The sequence below is a fragment of the Hypanus sabinus genome, chromosome 13 (assembly GCF_030144855.1).
Source record: "Hypanus sabinus isolate sHypSab1 chromosome 13, sHypSab1.hap1, whole genome shotgun sequence".
NCBI lineage: Eukaryota > Metazoa > Chordata > Chondrichthyes > Myliobatiformes > Dasyatidae > Hypanus > Hypanus sabinus.
Genome location: NC_082718.1, coordinates 10,656,968 through 10,681,180, shown reverse-complemented (window position 1 = coordinate 10,681,180; position 24,213 = coordinate 10,656,968). Strand labels below are relative to the sequence as shown.

Here is a 24,213-nt window from a genome sequence, read left to right as displayed (position 1 = left end):
CATCCTCGGTTGAACACAACCATCTAAGGATTATTACTCACCCAATAAACTTTGCTGTAAGGACAAACACACCATGAGGTGCAGAATTTGGGCATTCTGACATAAAATTCCATTGAGACCATAGGACACAGGAGCAGGGTTAGGCCATTTGGTCCATTGAGTCTGCTCTGTCATTCGATCATGATATGTAATTTTTCTCTCAGCCCCATTCTCCTTCTCCCCGTAACCTTTTACTCCCTTACTAATCAAAAACCAATCAGACCACACTTTAAATATACCCAATGACGTGGCCTCCACAGCTGTCTGCGGCAATGAATTCCACAAATTCACAACCCTCTGGCTGAACCTGCCCAAGAAAAGCAAATGGTGACTCAAACAGCAATATCTGGGAAAGTAACTGTCAACCATTCCCTTTGCCTCCACACGTCACCAGAGCAGCGTTCTTCCAGCTGTCAGGTTTTGCTCTGGATGTCAGCATCTGCTGTATCTTCTAAAAGCATATTCTACAAAGCTGCCAGTTTGACTTTTAGCAGGGGAAGGGGGTGGGGGGGAGGAATCTTCTGCATTGTTCGAGTACTCAGCAATGGCAACGTTATAGAAAGATAAAACAAAGGTTGTGATTGTGGGGATATTCGGTGATCTTCCCTCCAACCTTTGCACATGCTCATGGGCTGGATTAGGAGTAACCATGGGAATGGATCAGTATTTAGATAAACGTCTTGCACAAGCTTAAAGAACTTCAAAGTATTCCACAGCCACAATAGTTCAAAGTGCAAAGTCAACTTTTAAAGTACAAAATAAGATCGATCAAAGTACCAGGTAGATGCAGAAAATATGCTTCACCAAGTGCTGCGTATAAATCTACATGGGCAATCACCAACTCTCAGCCACTGGTAATTTCACTAAACAAACCAAATTAAATTCGTTAAACGGGTTCTAGCAAGTTAACACTCAAAATAAACACTGCCTCTCCATTTTAAAGTCCAATCAGCCTTACCAAGGAATGGTTTGGGCAGAAATTGCAGGGCGGCAACCTACAAAACTTGAGGTTGAGCTTTAAGAGGAACAGTGCAGTGCCCGCCCAGACAGGCATGAAGAGCCCCATTTTAAATTCTACTCGGAGTTTGCACTCATCAATTTACACAAAGGTGAAGCAGAAGTTGACAGGGTGTGAAGGATCCAGTTGCAAAGGAAATTGTCTCTTATCATGAACTACCTTAAGTGATGAAACAAGCTCCCATGAAAGTTGGGCTTTGTTCAACACAAAAAATGGCTTTTAACCAAACCAATATAAGCAACACAAAATGTGGCGCAACTCAGCAGCTCCGGCAGAAGCTATGAGGATGAACGAACGGTCGACATTTCAGGCTGACGTCCTTCATCGGGTCCTGCGGCATCCTGTGTGTTGCTTTGGATTTCCAGCATCTGTAGAATCTCATTAGTTCTAATTGCCATTCCAACTTGTTGGTCCATGGTCTCCTCTTGTGCCAAGATGAGGCCATCCTCAGGGTGGAAGAGCATCACCTTATATTCTGTCTGGGTAGCCTCCAACCTGATGGCATTAATATTGATTTCTCCTTCCAGTAAATTAATTCCACCCCCCCCTTCCATTCCTCACTCTCATCTTTTACCTCTTCTCACCTGCCTATTACTTCACCCTGGGTCCCCTCCTCCTCCCTTTCTCCTCTATTGACCACTCTCTTATCCTACCAGATTCCTCCTTCCCCCAGCCCTTGGCCTTTCCTGGCTTCACCTATCACCTTCCAGCTAGCCTCCTTCCCCTCCCCACACTTTTTTATTCTGGTATCTTCCCCCTTCCTTTTCAGTCCCGATGAGGGGACTCAGCCCAAGATACTAACTGTTTTATTAATTGTTACGCTCTTCTCCAGCATCTTTTATGTGTTGCTCCTGCTATTGCTCACCAGTCTCAGAAACATCAGAATGAGGTGAAAACCTCCGAGTGGATAATTGCTCCCGAGCACTGGCTGATGGGGAGAGTGCCCTTTAACCCAAGGGGGTGCAGATTTGTGGCTTTGCCTTTATAATCAATCAGACAATCTACTTAATCAGTCTGGTGTAAGTGGGAAAGGGGATTATACATTTAAGGAGGACAAGCAATTTAGCCAGGGGGAAGAAATACAGTGTTCCCCTAAGCTATTGCTTAATTGCTTCTTTTTAAATAATCAGTTCTTCATGAGGGTGTACAGCTAAATCTCCTTCTGTCCAAGTCTACTTCTTCCCTCTCAGTCCTGATGAAGGGTGTTGGCCTGAAATGGCGACAATCCATTCACTCATTTCCACAGATGCTGCCTGGCCTGCTGAGTTCTTCGAGCATTTTGTGAGTGTTGCAGAATCTCATGTTTATTATCTTGATACTAACATCCACACAATTTATTTCTATAATGGATGAATCTCACTGAAATGTTTCCACTGTATGGAAGTATCCAATTTAGAAATATGCCAAATCACCACATTCCACTTGCAGTCTTTTGTACAGGTCCAGACGTGTCACCTAAATCTTTCATACAGCCCTTCTGCATCAAATCGCATTACTTCCCACAAACTAATGCAGGCTGAATGCACCAACTCGTCACGATCAGTATTAGTCCATCACCAATGGGCTAAATAAAGGGCTGAAAACTGTCCCAATGCCATAACTACATTTACCTGGCAAATGCTCATTATATTAAACAATAGCACAGCAATGACTATATGTTACTGTCACTCACTAGCTCACCATTACGGCAATTACTGATGTGGCAAATTCAATGTTATACTAAGGCAGTGTGGCAGTCAACTAATCTCTCATCTTGACTGATGTGGGTAAAGATGTTAGGACAGCTTTCCCGGACATCAAGGAACCAGAAGACCTTTCGCCAGCATATTAAATGATTCAGTAGGACCTTGCCCAAATGACATCTAACAGTGGGGTCCTCAGTGCAGTGCTGGAGTCCCAGCTCAGGAATGTGCATATCCAGAGAAAACAAAGGGACAATGTCTTTGCTTCCTGAATTGTCCAACATGAGAGTCCCCCTTTATAAGGAAGATAAATATATTAACTCCAAATTTACATCACCTAATTGAAAACTGAATATTGAAAGGCCCAGATAGCGTGTATATGAAGATGTTTCCTACAGTGAGGGATTCTAGGACCATGGGGCACAGCCTCAGAATAGGCAGACATCCCTTTAGAACAGAGGTGAGGAAGAATTTCTTTAGCCAGAGGATGGAGAAATCTATGGAATTCATTGCCACAGAAGGCTGTGGAGGCCAAGTCACTGGGTATATTTAAAGAGGAGGTTGACAGGCTCATGATTAGTAAGGATGTGAAAGGTTATGGGAAGAAGACAGGAGACCGGATTCGAGAAGTTTAATAAATCAGCCACAACTCAATGGGCAAACTCAATGGGCCAAATGATATAATTCTGCTCCAATATTACAAATGCTTCAACTGAAGATGTAATGGATCCTGTTCAATGGAGCATTATTTCCATTTTGCTGATTGGGCCTGGCTCTCAGTAGATAGGCAGCTAATAATCTGAGGATTAGGGATCAATCAGCTAGGTTTTATTGTCACTGAGGATGGATGACCTGTCACTAAGTTACTGCTCTTACATTTGGAGGCCTGGAACACTGTCCAGAAACAAGAGCTTAAATCCAACCAGAGCAGCTGAGGAATTCATATTCAACTGCTTCAAGAGATTGTCGTTAAAATCCCATCTGGCCCACAGTCTGAGAGAAGGGATGTTCAGTCCTCACCCAGTCAAGGCAAAATGCAGCTCTCAAGTCACACCAATCATGGAGCATCAGGGGATGGAAAATATCCAGCACTCCCTGTGATGTCCACATTCCCTGCAACGAACTCTTTAAAATAGACCAAATCTGAGAGGTGGTATAAAGTGCTACTTCAGCACCAAATCCTTTTCTGTTTTCAATCTTAAAGCACGCCACCATCTACACTTTAAAGCCGGGCAGCAATCTGGCTATTATTAAACTTAGACAAAGCAGCATCCAACGTGGAATCATACTTATAAAATTCAATTTTCACATTATAAAGCAGCCTAATCCCAACCACCAAGCCACCGCAGGACTATATGGAACAATTTCAGTTCCCAGAATAAAAATATTTTAATAGTTTTAGAAATATCAGATGTAATGATGTAATGTTGAGACTTAAAGCACTGGTGAGGCCTCACTTGGGAGTATTGTGAGCAGTTTGAGGCCTCTTATCTCAAAAAGGATGTGCTGACACTGCAGAGGGTTCAAAGGGGGTTCACAAAATGATTCCAGGATTGAATGGATGGTTATATGAAGAGCATTTTATGGTTCTGGGCCTGTATTCACTAAAATTCAGAAGATGAGGGGTGACCTCATTGAAACCTATAAAACGTTGAAAGCCCTTTCAACGTTTAAAAGTTGGAAGTGGATCTGGAGAGGATAGAAGAGTCTAGGACCAGAGGACACAGCCTCAGAATAGAGGGAAGCCAAGCCTCTGTGTATATTTAAAGCAGATGTTGATAGATTCTTGATTGGTCAGGGCATGAAGGGATATGGGGGAGGGGGAGGGAGGAAACTGGGGCTGAGGGGAAAAATGGATCACCCATGAAGAAATGGCAGAGCAGACTCAATAGGCCAAATGGCCTAATTCTGGTCCTATATGTTATGGTCATACACTAGTGTAGCGCTATTATAGCGCCAGTGACTCGGAAAGGAGTTTGTACATTCTCCCCATGATAGTGTGGGCTTCCTTCCACATTCCAAAGATGTACAGGTTAGTAGGCTAATTTGTCACATCGGTGTAACTGAGCAGCACAGGCTCCTCAGGCCCGCAGGGCCTGTTAAATAAATAAGATCTCTAAATAAATTGCTTTTTTTAAAAACGTCTAAGAAAGCAGCCAACGCATTCCCCTGTTGAATGTTAAACACAATTATGTTAATGAAATTACTAAATTTACACCAGGTTTTCAGTAAATAATTTATTTTCTTAGTCCTAAATTTAGCAACCCTCTGACAATGTCCTCAAGAGTGGGAGGAAGAATCCAGCATTGTTGGCTGTGAAATACGAAGGAAATCTGCAGTGCTTAAAATTATAATTGGGCTGTTTAATGTGAAAAGCATGGATTTCATGGGACTTGGAGCTCAACACCCTCGTCTGCACTTGTCACAAATCAATTTCAGATGGGTCGTCTAGAACGCACGCATTCTTACGGCCTACGCTGTTGCACTGCCAGGCAGTCTGTCTAGGTCAATTTCCGACACAAAGTTAAGTGAGGAGGTGACATTTTAATGGATCGATGAATCATTCGGTGCTTAAGTACTTTCATCCTTCTAAGGCTGGATATTTAAACGAGGAAGGAAACAGGATTAGAACTGCACTCCACCAAACACTGACACATTCACTCTCCCCATTTCAAATTTCATTTTTGCACAACTGCTCAGCTGAAGGCAGTTCATAAACACAGCTATGTACCAAGTATACTGGACTGAATATAAGCTGCTTTTCGGTAGCAGGCTCATCCCCCATTGAAGGAATAAACAGACCCGCTCCCTTAAAGACATTTAAAACTTAAAAATTAAAAATGTCACATCTCAATGTCACTGACACAGTCAGAACAGAAGGTGCAGCTCCCTTCCCTGGGGTGTGGTAGCACAGCTTCTATCTCAGTTCAAACACCTAGATGGGATGAATGGCTACAGGCTCTAAAGAACAGCTCTTAAGCTTATGGTTTCTTTACAATGAACCATGAAAGATTTTGTACAGAGACATCATCAGTATTTCTCATTAATCTGCAATATGTGACTCTCTAACTTGATTTGCGATGATTTTCAGACAAAATTTTTACTGTAATTCTATTACAATAATATTTAAATATGAACCGTTTCCTGTTGAATTGACTTTAAAGAAAGAAAAACAGCTTTTTTTGTGCAGGTAGAGAGAAAGGGACTATTTTTCTGTGGTTCGAGCTGCTGCTGCTGTTCAGTTGAACTTGATGGGTACCCTATGGTACCACTGGAATACGTGGCAACACGCGGGCTGCCCTCTGCACATCTTTCGCTGTATCGGTTGATAACATAAACTACACATTTCACTGTCTGTTTCGATGTATACGTGATTTTAAAAAAAAACCCTGTATCTGACATCAAATGACCAGGGTATAGAAGGCTGCAGAGCATCAAGCAGGTGAATGGCATTACAGAAGGCAAGCACAATAGGGAGCAACCACAGGGCCTGTTTCTGGGCTGCTCTGAACTCAACAGCAGCAAAAGACAAATAGATTAAGAAACTCATGCACTGCCATCTACATACAAGCAATAAAAGTACTGAGCAGCAGGTTTTAAGGAAGTTATTATATACTTTAATGTTCTTGGAATCATGCAACACATCTGCCCACGTAGCAAGGTGGAGAAACAAGCATTTCCTTAAACACAGAATTCTGAAGAAATGAAACTCAGCCTATGATGTGTGGGAAAACAATAGGAAAATTGTGCTGAAAAGAGGGGACAACGATTCACCATTTTATTTCCTATTGGACTGGAAATTCAGATCAGAGAATCAATGTATTAGGGAATCTCCTCTGCCATATGCCCATGTCAGCTCAGAACACTGTGCTGATTTATGAGGGGACTGTGTGCACTGCAAATGGACTCTGTTCCAGCACAGACAACCAGGCTGCTGTGCTCTAGTACAAAAGCCCATCTTCTCATTCGGATTCAGACTGGGGGAGGAGTTTCAAGATGGCGACGTAGACATCTGCCTTTTAGGCGCTCTTCATTTTTTAAGCTATAATCACCCTTTAATCAAATCTTTTCGTACTTAATTACATGGGTTGATAGTTACGATTTATTTCTTTTTTTAAATAATACTTGATTTAAGTTTTTCAAAATGAAAATGTCTGCACCTAAGAAATCGTCTAAAGATCCTATATCTCTCGATGCAATCTCTAGTCTTCTGGACACTAAACTTGCAAGTTTGGAAAATAAACTTACTGCGAAAATGTCTGAGCTTGAAGAAGTCGTGAGATCGTTTGATACCAAGCTTCAATCGCAGGCTGCAGATATTGAACGGCATGAAGAAAAGTTTGCGACCCTTGACAAGTTAATTTGTGAAAAAATACGTACAATCAAAACTTTGGAGGAGAAGGTAGGGTCGACCGCTAAAATAGTGGAGCAGAATAAGTTTAAAATCACCGATCTCGCAGACAGAACTTGTGTATTATCGGATTTCCCGAAAATGTTGAGTCTGGTGACTTAACTGAATATTTCTCTAACTTATTGTGGGAAATTTTTGGCGAGGACGCTTTGCGGGTTAAACCTACTATTGATGGTGCCCACAGAGTTTCGAGATTTTCGGCTGCGAGAGACAAGCCACGAGCTGTGATTGTCCGTCTCCATTATCCTCGGGAGAAAGAGCTTTTAATTCGATTAGCTCGTCAGAAAGGTATGATTTCTCACAGAAGCAACAACTTTCGTATTGTTGAAGATTATTCATTCGAGGTGATGAGGGCGAGAATCACCCATCACCCTTTAAGATACCCATCGAATCTCAGAATTACGTTGAGTGACAACAGTCAGTGCTTCTTTAATACTCTGGAAGAAGCGAAGAAATTCGTTGAAGAATATCGGTCTTTTAGAACAAGTTGAACTATGTGTTATGTTGAAGAATTTTTGGAGAGAAGACGCCATTCCGTTTTCGGCTTTAACTTATGAAGCTGCGGTATAGCTTTTTACTTTGGTCTGTAGACCTGGATTTTTTTATTATCATGATTTACAGATGCTTTTTTAATTTTACTATGATGTCTTTTTTCTTGATTAATTTTTTTTCCCCTCTGGATTAGATATACATGTTAAGACTTTGTAATAATGATTTAATTTTTAAGATGTCGTTTCTTCTTCCCATAAGACTTTGCTTTCCGTAAGTGTTTATTTGCCTGTATTTGAGAATGGGACGAATGTTTTGAATTTTTGGACCTTTTTTTATATATATTGTAGTGGTTATTGAATCCTTTTTCAATCTTATTTTGATGACCTTTTTTTTAAAAAAAAAAATTTTTAACAGATTGGTGAATTTACATTTATATTCTGTAATATGGTCTTTTCAAAATGTCGTTTCTTCTGCCCATAAGTCTCTGTTTTTGAAACGTCATTTTCTTATATTTGAATATGGAATCTTTTTTTAAAGGCATATTACACTATTTTAAACTTCAATGGTTATCCTTTTTTTATTAATGATTTTTTGCTTTTTTATATTATTTTTTCATTTTGATTGATATATATTGTTTCTTCTTACAACCCTGTATTTATATCTGGGTGTTATATAGTTTCTCTTTTCTTTCTTTTCATGAAGTTGCCATCTTGAAATGGGAGTAATATTAGTATTAGTTTGTGCGCCTGCCGCTTGGCTTTTTTTCGTGGGGTTGGGGGAGGGGGTAGGGATCTTTTTTCACGCTTTTGCTTTTTATTTTTTTGCTTTTAGTTTATGGGCCGACTTTAAATTATTAATATTGTTGAGGTGTTATGTTCTCTGGTTGCTCCTGAATCATTTTTCCTTCTTCCTGAATTATGGGTTATGTGTCTTTTTAACCTTTTATGATATATACAATTAATATTGGCATGATGGATAAGTCTATTAATTTTATCTCTTGGAATACTAATGGTTTAAATCATCCGATTAAACGTAAAAAAATATTTAAAGTATTCCATGGACTAAATGCTAATATTATTTTTGCACAGGAGACCCATATTAGGAGGGAGGATAATCAACGCTTTTTTCAGTTCTGGAAGGGTCAACAATTTCACTCGAATTGTACTGCCAAAATTAGGGGTGTGTCTATTTTTATAGACCCCTCAATTTCATTTACACATCATGAAATTATTTCTGATCCACAGGGGCAGATTTTTGTTGATAACTGGTTCACTTTTTAATCGAAAAGTGGTTCTAGTTAATATTTATGCTCCAAACTTTGACTGCCCTGAATTTTTTAAACGTTTATTTACTTCCCTTCCTAATCTAAATGAATATATGTTGATAATGGGTGGAGATTTCAATTGTTGTCTAAATCCTTTGATGGATAGATCTAAACCTATCCAAATTCTTCCGAATAGATCAGCCTTACTTATTAATTCCTTTATAGTTGATTTGGGAATTACTGAAATATGGCGGTTTTTGAACCCTAAAGATAAAGAATTTTCATTTTTTTCACATTTATATCACAGTTATTCTAGAATTGATTATTTCCTTATTGATCATCATTTATTAACAGATGTTACTGATTGTAAATATGATTCTATTGCCATTTCGGATCATGCACCTTTGAAGTTATCTATCAAGATTTCGGACTTTTCCAATAATACTAGATCTTGGAGACTTAATGCTACTTTGCTTCAAGATCCAGAATTTATCACCTACATAAAACAGCAAATTGACTTGTTTTTCTCAACAAACTATATTTTGTTGAGAAACAGAGGAATACTTTGGGACTCTTTTAAGGCTTTTATCCGTGGACAAATTATCTCATATTCCGTTGGTAAAAGAAAACAAAGATATTTAGATATTGCTTTATTAGTGGATAAAATTAAAGAAATTGATAAGATTTATTCTGTGATTCCTACCAAAGAACTTTATAAGAGGAGAGTTGAGCTTCAAATGGAGCATAGCTTATTATTATCTTCTTCAATTGAGAATCAATTAATTAGGACCACAGCTCAATTTTATATCCATAGTGATCGAACTGGTAAATTGTTAGCTAACCATTTAAAAGCTATTTCGACTAAGCGACAAATTATTAAAATTCGTAAACAAGACGGTAATCTGACTACTGATCATAAAGAAATCAATAACACTTTTCAAGATTTTTATAAATCTTTATATCAATCAGAATTTGATGGCGATCTGTCCATGATGGATAATTTTTTTAACAATTTGAATATTCCCAAACTGACAGATGAAGATCGTAGCTTGTTCAATGCTCCTATGTCTATGGCCGAAATAGGAGAGGCTATCTCATCAATGAATTCAGGGAAAGCTCCTGGTCCTGGTGGTTATATTATAGAATTTTTTAAAACTTTTTCTTCTTTGCTTTCCCCTTGGTTATGTGAAATCTTTAATGATGCATTTGCTAAGGAGAGATTACCTCAGTCTTTTTATGAAGCTACTATCTCTCTAATTCTTAAAAAAGATAAGGATCCTACTTTATGTGCATCTTAATGCCCTATATCGCTATTAAATGTAGACTCTAAGATTCTTACAAAAATTTTAGCTATTAGGTTAGAAAAGGTACTATCACAGATTATTTCAGAAGACCAAACTGGTTTTATTAGGAATCGGTATTCCTTTTTTAAATTTTTTAGAAAATTGATTAATATAATTTATACTTCATCACCCACAACCCCAGAATGTGTTATTTCATTAGATGCTGAAAAAGCTTTTGATAGAGTTGAATGGACATACTTATTTAATGCCTTGAGATATCTTAATTTTAGTCCTAATTTTATATCATGGATTAAAACTAATATATTATAAACCTGTTGCTTCTGTTCTTACAAATAATTACAGATCCTCTTTTTTTCAATTATCTTGTGGTATGAGACAAGGTTGTCCCTTAAGTCCTTTATTATTTAATATCGCATTAGAACCTTTAGCCATTGCTATTCGTGAATCTCTTAATATTTTTGGTATTACCCGTAATGAGAAGTTATACAAGTTATCACTTTATGCTGATGACTTCTTGTTATATATTTCTGATCCTGACAGGTCTATTCCCGCTATTTTATCCTTGTTGGCTCAATTTGGTAGTTTTTCTGGTTATAAACTAAACTTGGATAAGAGTGATTTATTCACTTTAAACGCGCAAACTTTATTGAATGACAGGATACCATTTAAAGTTGTTACTGATAACTTTATCTATTTGGGTATAAAAATTACCAAGAAATATAAAGATTTATTTAGACTGAATTTTTTACCTATGCTTCATCAAATTCAACAACTTACTACAAGATGGTCTCCTTTATCCTTATCATTAGTTGGTCTGATTAATGCTATTAAAATGATGATTTTACCAAAATTTTTATATTTATTTCAAGCCTTACCAATTTTTATTCCTAAATCTTTTTTTGGTAACATTGATTCAAAAATTTCCTCATTTGTGTGGCAAAATAAAAACCCCAGGTTAAGTAAAAGGCAATTACAAAAATCTAAAAAAGATGGTGGTTTAGCTTTACCTAACTTTAGATTTTACTATTGGGTGAATAATATTCGTAACTTAATATATTGGAAATTAGATTTGGATTCACCATTGTGCCCACAGTGGGTAAATTTAGAATGCAATGATGCACAGGGATACCCTTTATCCTCCGTTCTTGGTTCTTCTCTTCCTGCTGACTTAGTTAAATTCAATAAACAGATATCCAACCCTGTTGTCAGACATACATTACGAATTTGGTTTCAATTTCGTAAGTTTTTTACTCTGAAAAACTTTGTTCTTGATAGCCCTATTTTACTTAATTTTTTTTTCAAACCTTCTTTGACAGATCAAGCTTTTAGCATATGGAAAAGGAAAGGTATAAAAATGTTTTCGTGATCTTTTTTTTGAAGGTAGTTTGATGTCTTTTGACCAACTTTCCAACAAATTTAAGTTACCTAAATCTAATTTTTTTAGATATCTACAAATCAGAAATTTTTTTACATAAAATTCTACCATCCTTCCCCAATTCAACTTCAATAGATTTTTCAGATTTGATTTTTACCTTAAATCCATGTCAGAAGGGATTAGTGGCTTTTATTTATAATATGATTATGAAGATACAACCAGAAATATCAGATAGAATTAAACAAGAATGGGAAAAAGAACTTCAATATAATATATCAACAGAAAAATGGGAAAAAATTTTACAAATGGTTAATTCTTCTTCTATATGTGCTAAACATGCTTTAATACAATTTAAAATTGTAGAGCTCATATGTCTAAAGATAAGCTTGCTTGATTTTATTCTCATATTAACCCTCAATGTGACAGATGTCATTCAGATGTGGCTTCATTGACCCACATGTTTTGGTCATGTCCCACCTTATATAACTATTGGAAGGACATATTTGCTACCATTTCCTCAATTTGGAATATTGATTTACAACCTCATTTTATTACTGCAATTTTTGGTATACCAAATGAGGATGGTAATCAGTTTTCTCCTTCAATTAGACGAATGATTGCCTTTGTAACATTAATGGCCAGAAGGTCTATATTACAAAATTGGAAAGAAGTAAATCCTCCTACCACGTTTCAGTGGTTTTCTCAAACTATTTCTTATCTGAGCTTGGAAAAAATTAGAAGCACTATTTTTGACTCATCAATTAAATTTGAAGAAACTTGGGGACTGTTCATTCGACATTTTCATATGAATTAATCTGGCCTCTTCCAGACCTTCTCTCTGTTTATTCTTGTTCTGGTATGGAGTTCTGGAGTTTTTGACACTATCATATACATATAAACTGTTATTATTGCCCATGTTAGTTTCGTTTAGTGTTTTTTTTCCCCAATATATATTTTTTTCTTGTATTTTAAATTTTTTTTTTCTTTTGATGATTATTTTTACTTTTTTTTCATATATAATTATTATAGGCTTGATTGATTAATGTACCATTTTTTGTTTGATATTTTAATAGGATATTGTTATCTTATTATTAATTAATTTCAAGTCTATTGCACTTATAACCTATTCATTATTATGTTATGTTTTTTTTATATATGAAATTCAATAAAAAGATTGAAAAAGAAAGAAAGGATTCAGACTTATTTATTCATGACACATATGGCGTGGGACAGCGTGTCCACCTTGTCAACACAAGCAACAGCAATGCAAGCCTTCTTTACACACACACACACACACCCCACCCACCCCACCACCACCCTGCCTCCATGACCCCAGCCTCGCAGACATCAATCCTCAGGCCTCAACCCTGTGGGCTCACCAACTCTGGTCTTCAGGCCTGCCAATGTCTGGTTACCGACACCAGGATTCAACGATAATAGGATTTAGACCTCTGAGCCTCGACCTCCAGAAACACACTTCATTCCAATCTCAGGACCAGCTGACCAGGAGGGGTGGGTGTTGGAGGCCTTGAGCTCAGGGCCTGCTGACATCCTTGGCCATGGGGATCCCTGATCCTCATCCTCAGCACCTGCAAATCCAACCTCTGTCCTCAGGGATCGCTGGTCCTCAACCAGACAGCACTCCATAGAACCACAGAACACTACAGCACAGTACAGACTCTTCAGCCCTCCATGTTGTGACAACCCATATAATCCTTAAAAAAAAGTTCTAAACCCACACTACCCCATAACCCTCCATTTTTCTTTCATCCATGTGCCTGTCCAAGAGGCTCTTAAATACCCCTAATGTTTTAGCCTCCACCACCATCTCTCACAAGTCATTCCAGGCACTCACAACCCTCTGTGTAAAGAACTTACCCAATGTCTCCCCTAAACTTCCCTCCCTTAACTTTGTACTTATGCCCCCTACCTCCAGTTCCTGTCCTGTCTCTTCATTTGCGACCTCTCCCTCATCCCTGTCCCTAAACCTTAACTTGACTCACTGTACTATTCCCAAAACCATCTCTACGAACCTGGAAAATCAAACAAGTCTGAGCGTTGACCTTGCTGGTCATCCTGCCTCCTCTTGTCATTGAACTCATGACAACAGCATTAATTTTTTTTTAAAATCTTGATGCACATGGCTGAAGGTCAGACTTCTGGGCCTGGGGCACTTGTACAAAAGAATGCTGGAGAGTCAGCCAATTGTGGAGTCTTCCGATAATCCCACATCTATAGCCATTCTGATACTAATGACTCTGCATTGCATTGAATTTGCAGTCTCCATTACTAGGCCATTTCCACATGAAATTATGGCCAAGAAAACAATGTTTTGGAGTGATAATCTCAAGAACCATCCAGCACGTGGTACAAACTCTTCAGAAACCCACCCAGTGCTCTGGAAACCTTTCCACTATCTCCATGGACACAGCATTGCTCATACACTCAAGTTTCATTCATTGCCAGGTTTCACACATGTAATCATTAGCACTTCGTCTTCAAAATGCTCTGCTGAGGCAAGTCTCTTTCATAAACCAATAATTTGAAAATTTCATTAATTTTAAACACATTACAGAAATCAAATGTAAGAACTTACTCTAACCATCTCTCACCACCCACTGCTTGCTAAATAATATATACAATATGGACAATAATTGCTGGACTTGCCAAAAACACCCACATCCATTTTGCAAACATGTATTAAAAATTCCACTAAACAAACGAGATTCCATTAACACGCCCCTTACAACTTGCTTCCTATATTCGAACATGAAATTATTTCAGTCACGTAAAGCGGTAAAGCAGGTTTGTTGTATTGTGTTTCACGTTCCACCACTAGGGTTATTTTCATATTCTCCCCTCGGCAGCTGAACAGATTTTCACATGTGTAGGCTGTGATGCAGCACCCTCCAATGCCTCCCAACTGCGATGAATCCTTCCTGATTCTTTCCCCAAACTTCTCTCTCAAATGATCAAACACTCCATTATACTGACAAACTAAAAATAGTAACAAAGTTATCTGAAAGATCAACTCAGAATAGCATGTCTGAATATGAAGCAGTGTACAAACCAACTGCTTAATTTTATTTAAAGAATCAGAATCAGGTTTATTATCAACAGCATATTTCATTAAATTTGTTGACTTTGCAGCAGCAGTACAATGCAGTACATAATAATAAAACACCATGGGAACACCAATGCCTTCGAGTGGAAAGTCCAACAAAAGTAGTGGATTTGGCCCAGCACATCATGAGTAACCCTCCCAACCATTGAGCACATCAACATCAAACGTTGCCATAGAAAAGCAGAGTCCATCATCAAAGATCCTCACCACCCAGGCCAGGCTCTTTTCTCACTGCTGCCATCGGGTAGAAGGTACAGGTGCCTCAGGACTCACACCACCAGGTTCAGGAACAGTTACTATCCCTCAACTGTCAGGCTCTTGAACAAAGGGGGAATAACTACATTCATTTAAGGACTCTGTTACATTATTTTAAGCTCATTATTTATTGCTATTTATTTATATCTGCATTTGCACAGTTTACAGTTACTGTTCTATAGATTTGCTAAGTATGCCTGCAGAAAAGGAACCTCAGGGTTGTATGTGGTGACATGTATATACTGATTATAAATTTTACTTTAAACTTTGAAGAGGAGAAAGCTGAATTAAAGTGTATGTATTAAACAATTAAATAAGTACTGCAAAACTAGATATTAAAAAGTAGTGAGGAAGCATTCTTGGGGTCAGTGCCCTGAGACACCCTAGACCCTAGCACCTGGGAGGCAGAACACCACCTTAGCTTGTCTTTTGCAGCCACAGAATCTCTTGTTCGTCCTCCTCTCGAGTCTCCCGTCACTACCGTTCTGACTGATTTACCCTTCCCTGCTGAGCCTTTAAGCTGGCCACAGTGCCCCTGGCTGGGCTGCTGCTGCACCCTGATTGAAGATGCTGGGGGCCATGACCTAAGGCAGGGGTCAGCAACCTTTACCACTGAAAGAGCCACTTGGACCCGTTTTCCGGAGCCGCGGGTTGCTGACCCCCGACCTAAGGGATCCTTGTTACTCAGGAGAATGGTTGCAGGGGAACCCTACACTAACTGCTTACTCCCCTTACTTCTTGTGGTGGTCACCCATCTACTATCTCTGGGTAAAAGACTCATCCATGGAAGTTTTCAGCCTCCTGGATGGTCCTGTGTACATCCAACTCCAACTTTTTGACTTTGTCAGTCAGGAACTGAGGTTGGGTGCACTTCCTACAGTTGTAGTCATCATGGAGACAATTAGATACCCTGAAATCCCACATCTCACTGGAGGAGTATTCCACTGCCTGAACTACTACCCTGCCTACACTTGTTCTGCCTCCAACTTCTCAAACTAAAGTGGTAGCCTGCACCTGTTCTCACCCAAGCCTGCTGAGATAAAGCATGACCACTCTTCACACTGTCCATTCACACAATGGCCACTCTGTTCAAACCCAGCTTATTGGCCCTTGCTAATCAACCTTGCTATTATTAACCCAAGCAATCACCCACTCCACAGACAAATTCTGACCGGGACCACTCACAGTTTAAAGCTGATGGCACTTTTCACTATGCTGTTCATTTCCTGAAGTAAGTGGACATACTAATAATGCTGGAAGAGTATCCTGAAGTTATCTATTCAAATAAGCAAAATTTATCATGCAAGCCTTGTACTGCTTAATCCAACTGGCTGTGGTCATTCCACAATCAAAAAACTCATAACTACACCAATACCACCAGTGCCTGGAATTTTTAAAATAGATCTTAAACCAATCTGAATTCAAGAACTTTATCTGTAGTTGCTTGTCAAGCCATTCTACGTTCATACCATGCGTTGCCTTTCTCATTCATGGACCTTAACATTTTAGTTCAGCTCCTGAAAGATTGAAAACCCTCGATTTCCTTTTAGAAGTCTTAAATTTTCTTTCTCTCTCTCAAATAATACTCTTCATATATCAACGCCATTAACAGAGTCCTGTACCTCCCAACAAGGGCAGTAAATCACTCACGCAGAGACCACTCAAATAGGTTCAATCATTCTCAAAGAAATGGTTCAATAATTTCTCAATGCAGCACGTGTGTATCTTCCACAGATCTGCTTTGTATTTAATTTTTTTTCCTCTGAAAAATGATTAATTCCAGCCACAGAATTAACTTCAAATAGTCAACAAGTTTAGTAACAAGATATATGATTGTATTCTTCTATAATTGTTTGAGAACTTAAAGGGGAATAAATTAATTGCCACTATGCAGTGGAGACCTTTGCTTGGTCACACTTCACAAATGTACCCTTGTTTCCATAAAACTGCAATACTGTCATTGTCTGCTTTAAGGTAACTGGGTAACCACTTTGACTATCAAAGCTATCTAATGTTAATCACCAAACTCTAGCCGTCAAATTTGAGGCATTTGAGTGATTCATTCCTGTTAAAAAGAAAATAAACTTGTAAAGTATGTGGTTACTAAACCTTTCTACATTAATACATGTGATTGATTGCTAGCAATGGTAAGCTTTTGTCTGAAGATGGCAATGCCAAAATAGTGGGTGGGAAAGAGACTTGTTTTGCCGTTGGTGTCTTATTTTGTTTCTCCTGCTTGTGCTGTTCTGTGGAACATTACGGGTATGCTCTGCTGGTGCTGGAATGTGCGGCAACACTAGTAGGCCACACCTAGTACAACTCTGTTTCTGTTAACAACCAACACACCTATGACTAGTTGATTAGCTATTTGCATTAACTAGATGTACCTAACAAAGTGGGCACTGGACTGTATAGGAGATATCATGTTGGGTCCATCATTGCAAACCAGCTGGGCAACTAGTGCCAAACAAGAAAATTGAAAACGAAACATGTCAACTTGCAACAATCTCTGGAGATTGACAAAAGTTAGATTTTTCTAGATAAAAGCTTTATTTTGTGACAAATGACCCTGCCTTCACTCTGAAAACAAATCTGGTGAATTTCCCCAAGTTATGATGACACTAGGACAAAAAGAGAGAGGTTCAACAAGTGCGTTCAAGAATAGAATTGTTTAAAGTGTCCAAAACTGAAGAATATCCAGGTCTACATGGCAAGTTATGTGTTTGAGCTTGTATAGATTAACTTGCAATATGTCCTCCAAACAAGATTGGCACACTCTTGACTCTGCAATGAAGGTGATGTTAATGAAGCAGTTTTTATGTAACTGGGCTCCAAGAAGCTCATACAGGGGAGAGGAGGGGGGAGTGCAATATTGTGGACAGGAAGTTGGATGTTGGAGAATTGGAACCCTGCATCACAGCAGTCTGCAGTGCACTCTCATCTGCTCTGCAACTTGAGCAGATTTCAGGCTGTGATTATAACTTGCAGGCCACCCCATAGCAATCATAGCAGTTGTTATTGTTGTTCATTTTCGCACCTTGTGGCACATTGGGTGGCATTTTTGCTTTGCCTTTTCCATGGCATGTGACTGTTTTTAACAAGGTCGAGTTACTAACTCAGAGCTCAACCCAGCACAGATGGAAAGCATGCAAGGTGCTGGCCTCATTTGAACCCGGGACCAATGGCCTCAAAGTACAGTGCTGATGCAACTACACCACTGGCTGGCTTCAAGCAATCATTGTACTGAGGTTAATTTCCATGAGTTGACAAATCTGACTACTAACTCGTTAATAACTTGCTCAGGAATGCCCAGCAGGACCACTTAGATTCAGAGCCTCAGTCCCATCACGAAGCAGGAGCTGAACACCCATAGTGAGAGTCACTGTTTTTCACATCAAGACACTGGTCTGTGAAAAACAACCCAAGCAAACGTGTGAAGCCATCCACATCAAGGGAGAAATACTCTTGATCGGAGTATTAGCTCACTCAAAAAAGATAGCTGTGTTTTGAGATGAATCATACCAGCTCCAAGATATCACCGCAGGGGCTCCTCAGGGCAACACCAAAGTCTAACTATCTTTGGCTTCTTCACGTGACTTTTCTTCCATCGGGTCTGGCGTGGTGTTGGATGCTGATGATGGCACAACACTCAATGGGCTTGACGCCAGCCACAATGAAGTATTCTGCATGCCACGCACACCGTAACTGTATCAAAGAGATGCTACAACCCCAGACAGCTCCAACAGGATCACATTAAGCCATGGCACAACCAAAGGCCGATTTCTATACTGGTCACAATGTGCCACTGTGGGAGCACCTTCACCAGAAGCGATTACTCACCACCATCCCCAGAGAATAATTAAATATGGACCACGATTGGCCTCATCAGCAGTGCTTAGCTCTCCAAAAAAAGGAAGTCATAAACACTTAAGTAAGTGTGCCCAAGTCACTGGTAATGCAATGCAACATTAAGTTCAAGATCAAGTTTAAGTTTATTGTCATTCAACTTATACACATGTATATTGCCAAATGAAACAATGTTCCTCTGGACCAGGGTGGACAACACAGTACATATAACAAACAGACAACAACACACAAAGTAATATTACCACAAATAAATTAACAAACTTATTAAATATATTTCCGAAGGTTGACATTAAATAAGACTAAGTTAGATTAAAGCTCTTAACATTTATGCCTCTATCTGTTGGCTGATCAACCATTTGGCTCAAAATCTCCATTTCAAATAACCTCCTTTTCATCCAGTGCATGTCAGTTTGAAGTAGCTTCTCCATGACTTGTAAACAACTTCCTCTGCAATTAGACAAGAGAATGAGGAAGCTGAGAGTGTTGACCTACACACAAAATGCTGCAGGAACACAGGTGAGGCATCAACTATAGCTGCTGCCATGTTAAGGGGCTCAACCCAAAATATTAACTGTTTACTTCCCTCCATAGCATTTTGTGTTGCTTGAAACATCCGCTGCTCTTCTCCATTAGCACTAACATTCTCTGTGATTTACAGAGCCCTTAGAGATGTGGCTGATGCAGCGGCCATTAAAATCAATCACGATGTCACTAACACGTTCAGCCTTGACAAAATGGACTCATTTTCCAGGGGTGGGGGAGGCCCGCAATCTAAAGATTAGCTTTATTTTCAGGTGTATGTCGAAAAATACAGTGAATCGTGTCAAAGGCCAGCACAGTCCAAGGTGTGCTGGGGGCAGCCTGCGGGAGTGGCCATGCTTCCAGCACCAACTCAGTACATCTTCGAAATGTGGGAGGAACCGGAGCACCTGGAGGAAATCCATGTGCACGTGGGGAGCAGGTACAAACTTCTGACAGACAGAGGTAGGAATTGAACCTGATCTTACAGCCGGCGCTGGAAAGTGACTGTGCTAACCACTATACTACTATGCCACCCAGAAGTGAGAATACAGTGGACTGAAGACTTTGCTGAGCAGCATATTATGGGCTAGCCCAAAAATACTTACACCTCCTCCGAGCAGATCACTAGAGGCTGAAATAAACCAAGTCAAAAATCAGTTATTGCTCAAGCTCCACAATAAGACAACATTATTAGCTGTATTCCGGAACTCCAGTATGCAGATTCAGACTGTCCCCTGCTTTATACTGAACAGGGCGGAGAATTTGATTGATCCTTCAAAGGTGAACATGATAGATCCATTTTAGAATTAAAGACATCATCTCAGCAACATTTAAATATCCAACAAATTTTGGAAAACGTACATTTGCCAGCTGTTTCACTTCAGTACATTTTGGGTGATCACGTAGTCGAGAATTAATAGCATTGATGAAGCTGAAGAAATTTAGTTGAGGGCAAATGCAATAAATTATTTAACCCTTCTCCTACCATATCAGCAAAAAAAATCACTGCATACCTTTGAAGAAAGGAGAGAAGCTGTGCAAAGAATGAAATACTTCACTGTTTCTTGAAGTGGTTTGGAAAGCAAGATCCCCAGCAAGCTGAGAGCGCCCAGGCAACAGCTGCAGTACCATCCAGTTACCAACACCCCCACTCCCCATTCTTCAGGTCTCAAAGAAACATCTGAGTCCAACCATCAAACACTGAGACTGAACAGGTTTGCTGCAGAATTAATGCAGTCAGAGTGAATATCGTCTATTTAAACAACATGCTAATATCTCGGGACTGGTGCCTTGAATACAACTGCCACATAGGTGGCAGATGCGCCAGTTTCACAGTTCTTCAGTTAATCGTATCTGAGAAACCAACACTGACAGATGGACACACACACACACACACACTTCGCAAGTAATACTGCATTTAAATGATCACTACTTTTACAGCCAGCAGGTAATTGTACAGAAAGAACTAAAAAAAATTGTAAATACTGGAAACGGGAAATTGTTAGGGTATTGGGTTCACTGCCCATAACACCCTAAATGCAAAGAAGATTTTAATCCCTACCCAACAGATATCTATGGGTATCCTCACTATTGGGAGGTTTATACTGCATCAACCAAGGATAAGCTTACTTTCTTGTCTAGTCTCTACAGTGAAGTCTAGCTGCCAAAACCCACTGCTTGAGTTACAAACACGAAAAAATCTGCAGATGCTGGAAATCCAAAGGAACACACACACAAAATGCTGGAGGAATGCAGCAGGCCGGTCAGCATCAATAGAAAAGAGTAAACAGTTGACGTTTTGGACCAAGACCCTTCATCAGGACCTTCAGCAAACTTGAATACAGCTTTGGAGCTGTGCTTAGCTGCACAGTCGTAAGTGTAAAGCGAGTAGAGCAGGGGGCTAAGCACAGAGTCTATGGTGCACCTGTGTTGATGAAGATCGTGGAGATGTTGTTGCCAATCTGAACTGACTGGGGTCTGCAAGTGAGGAAATTGAGGATCCAATTGCAAAAACAGGATTTGAGGCCAAGACCTTGGAGCTTATTGATTAGTTTTGAGAGGATGATGGTATAGAATACTGAGCTGTAGTTAATAAAGGGCATTCTGATGTATGCATCTTTGCTGAAAACATGTTCCAGGGTTGAGTAAAAAGCCGATGATCTGGCATCTGCTGTGGACCTGTTGCTCCAGTAGACAAAATGGAGCAATCTAAGTCACCTCTCAGCCAGGAGTTGATGTGTTTCATCACCAACCTCTCAAAACACTTCATCACAGTGGATGCAAGTGCTACTGGATGAGTCAATGAGGCAGGTCACCATGTTCTTCTTGGGCACCGGTACAATCGAAGCCTGCTTGAAGCAGGTGGGTACCACACACTGCTGAAGCAAGAGGTTAAAGATCTCAGTGAACACACCTACCAGTTGATCAGCACAGGTCTTTACATTGCCAGGTTCCCCATCTAGGCTGGATGCTCTTTGCTGGTTCACTATCCTGAAGGCTGCCCGCACATTGGCTTCAGAGACTGAAATCGTAAGCTCATCAGGGGACGTGGGAGCTTGTGATGGATCCTCCATGTTTTGTCGGTCAGAGAAAGCACAGAACACAATGAGCTCATCTGGAAACAAAGCCCTGTTGTCACCTAAGTCACTTGGTTTAACGTTATAAGAGGTGACAGTATTCAAGCCCTGTCAAGTGTCCTTTGTTGATTCAGGTTTGTTCCAGAACTGCTACTTCATCTGTGAGATGGCTTTCCAGAGATCATATTGGATCTTTTGTAACTTTCCTGATCACTAGACTTGAATACCACTGATCTGGCTCTCGGCAGATTGCGGATTTCATGGTGCATCCAGAGCCTCTGGTTGAGGAAGACTCTGAATGATCTTGTGGGAACATACTCATCTATAATTGCTTTCATAAAGTCTGTGACAACCATGGTGCATTCATTCAGATCCTCTGACAAGTCCTTGGACACAGACCTGTCCACCAACTCAAAGCAATCCCATAACCACCTTCTGTCCTCCCACAACCAGCTCTTTGTTATCCTCATCTCTGGACCTTTGCTCTTTGGCTTCTGCCTTTATGACGGCAGAATGACAACGAAGTGATCCTGGCATGGAATGATATGCATTCCTTACTCAATGCTTGGATGGAGACTTAAGCACAGGGCTGAATCAGAAGGGTGTGGTACAAGCTGAATTGAAGTGGCGAAGTCCAGGCAGCAGAGGGGGATCAGGGTGAATGAACACGATGTTTGGACATCGACTTGGGCACTAGGCCAGATTGAAAAGGTCAGGGAGTAAGGGATGGGCCGATTCAGATTGCTGCTCCGCAACTTGGCTCTGTGCTGAACTATGGGACTCTCCTTGTGGACTTCAATTCAGAACGCTATTTACTTGTGGTTATTGCTGGTGTGATGTGTTCTTTTTCTCTACACGTTAGGTGTTCGACACTCTATTTTTTATGGGTTCTTTTATGAGCATAATGTGTTTTTTTCTCTGCATATCGGGTGTTTTTAATATATGGGTTCTTTTGGCTTCTTTGTTTCGTGGCTGCCTAATAGAAAAATCTCAAAGTTGCATAATGTATATGTACTTTGAAAAGGTCAATAATCTGTGAACACAATTAATTAGGATGTGAAGCTGTTTCCTTGCCTGAAGAAGCTGTCTAATCTGTGTTGCTGGCAACATCATGCACACATTTAGAGGGTGGGATTTGAATGTATGGGGACAGGGAGGGGAGTGAGTGGGGAGGAAAGAAATTATTTCTGAATGCTCTGAGAAACAATATTTCATTGACATGACGAATGCTAGTGGAAGGCTCCTGGAAAGGAACCATCCACACTGGAGCTGCTGAGACCCTTCAAGTATCAGGACCACATCTCTCCTTGGATATTCGAAACACAAGAGGGACATTTATTGTTCACTTGGGGTATGGTGGAATGATGGATTTGTATCTAGGGAGTCAGTGAATGGTGAAGGCAAAGTCAAAATTTGAGATTGAGACTGATGGACTTTTGTTTGTTTGGCCCCTCGAGATTGTGTGGATCAAAAGAGTAAAATAAGACCAATGTAGAAAAAAAAGTCAGGCACGATTTACTGAAAGGGTGGAATTCACACCAGCGTTCGATGGTTCGACAAACCCAAAACTGAAGAGTAAGAGGCTATCTGCTCCCTCAAGCCTGCCCTAACGTTCAATTTGATCACAGCAGCGAGGCTGAGGTTTAGGACAGGTTGGCTAATTCCATATTGCCTTCAGTTCCACAGTGCTTCAAAGATTCCAATTTTTTTAAAAAAGAACAAAAACCACAGCAGAGAGAGAGAAAAAAAACAATGTGCAAACAATGGAAGCAAACCAACAACATCCCGAACCAAACTGAGCCTCAGAACCACTGCCAGAGGAGGCCCAAGCCAAGCCTCGGTCTCCAGCTTTGCAAAAATGCACAGCAGCCAGCTCTGTTCACAGCCTCCGCACTGCAGAGAAAGGAATGAACATTCACAGGAAAGCAAGCAAAATCAGCCCGCCCTCACCTCCACACCCAACACTTGAGCTTCCTGTCTAGCCGTGCCAGTGTTTAAATTGTCCAAGCACTGAGTAGTGCCATGCTCTCAGTCCTGGATCCAGGCACCCCGATATGCCCAAAGCCACTCTCGATCTCACCAAATCAGCTCGGTGCTTGGAGGCATCCAAGTCAAATTTAAGTTTTCAAATTCCTTCAATGATCTCGCCTCCATAAACCTCCAGGGAAGCAAAACCATAATCAAAATCGGTCTATTATCACTGACATATCTCGTGAAATCTGTTGTTCACAGCAGCAGTAAAGTGCAAGGCAAAAAAATTACAAATTAATCATTGACTACGGTC

General features: G+C 40.0%; 1 protein-coding gene across 9 annotated transcripts in view; it reads right to left on the bottom strand.

Moving 5' to 3' along the window:
* LOC132403627 (uncharacterized) overlaps positions 1-24,213 on the bottom strand; it is a 483,661-nt gene that overhangs the window by 372,826 nt on the left and 86,622 nt on the right. For 3 of the 9 annotated variants that reach the window (XR_009515315.1, XR_009515312.1, XR_009515307.1), the window contains exon 3: positions 8,343-19,278. The exons of the other annotated variants lie outside the window; for them this stretch is intronic. The gene's annotated coding sequence lies outside the window, so the exon portion shown is untranslated. Of the gene's footprint in view, positions 1-8,342; positions 19,279-24,213 lie in introns of those variants that run through there. 9 annotated transcript variants of the gene reach the window in all.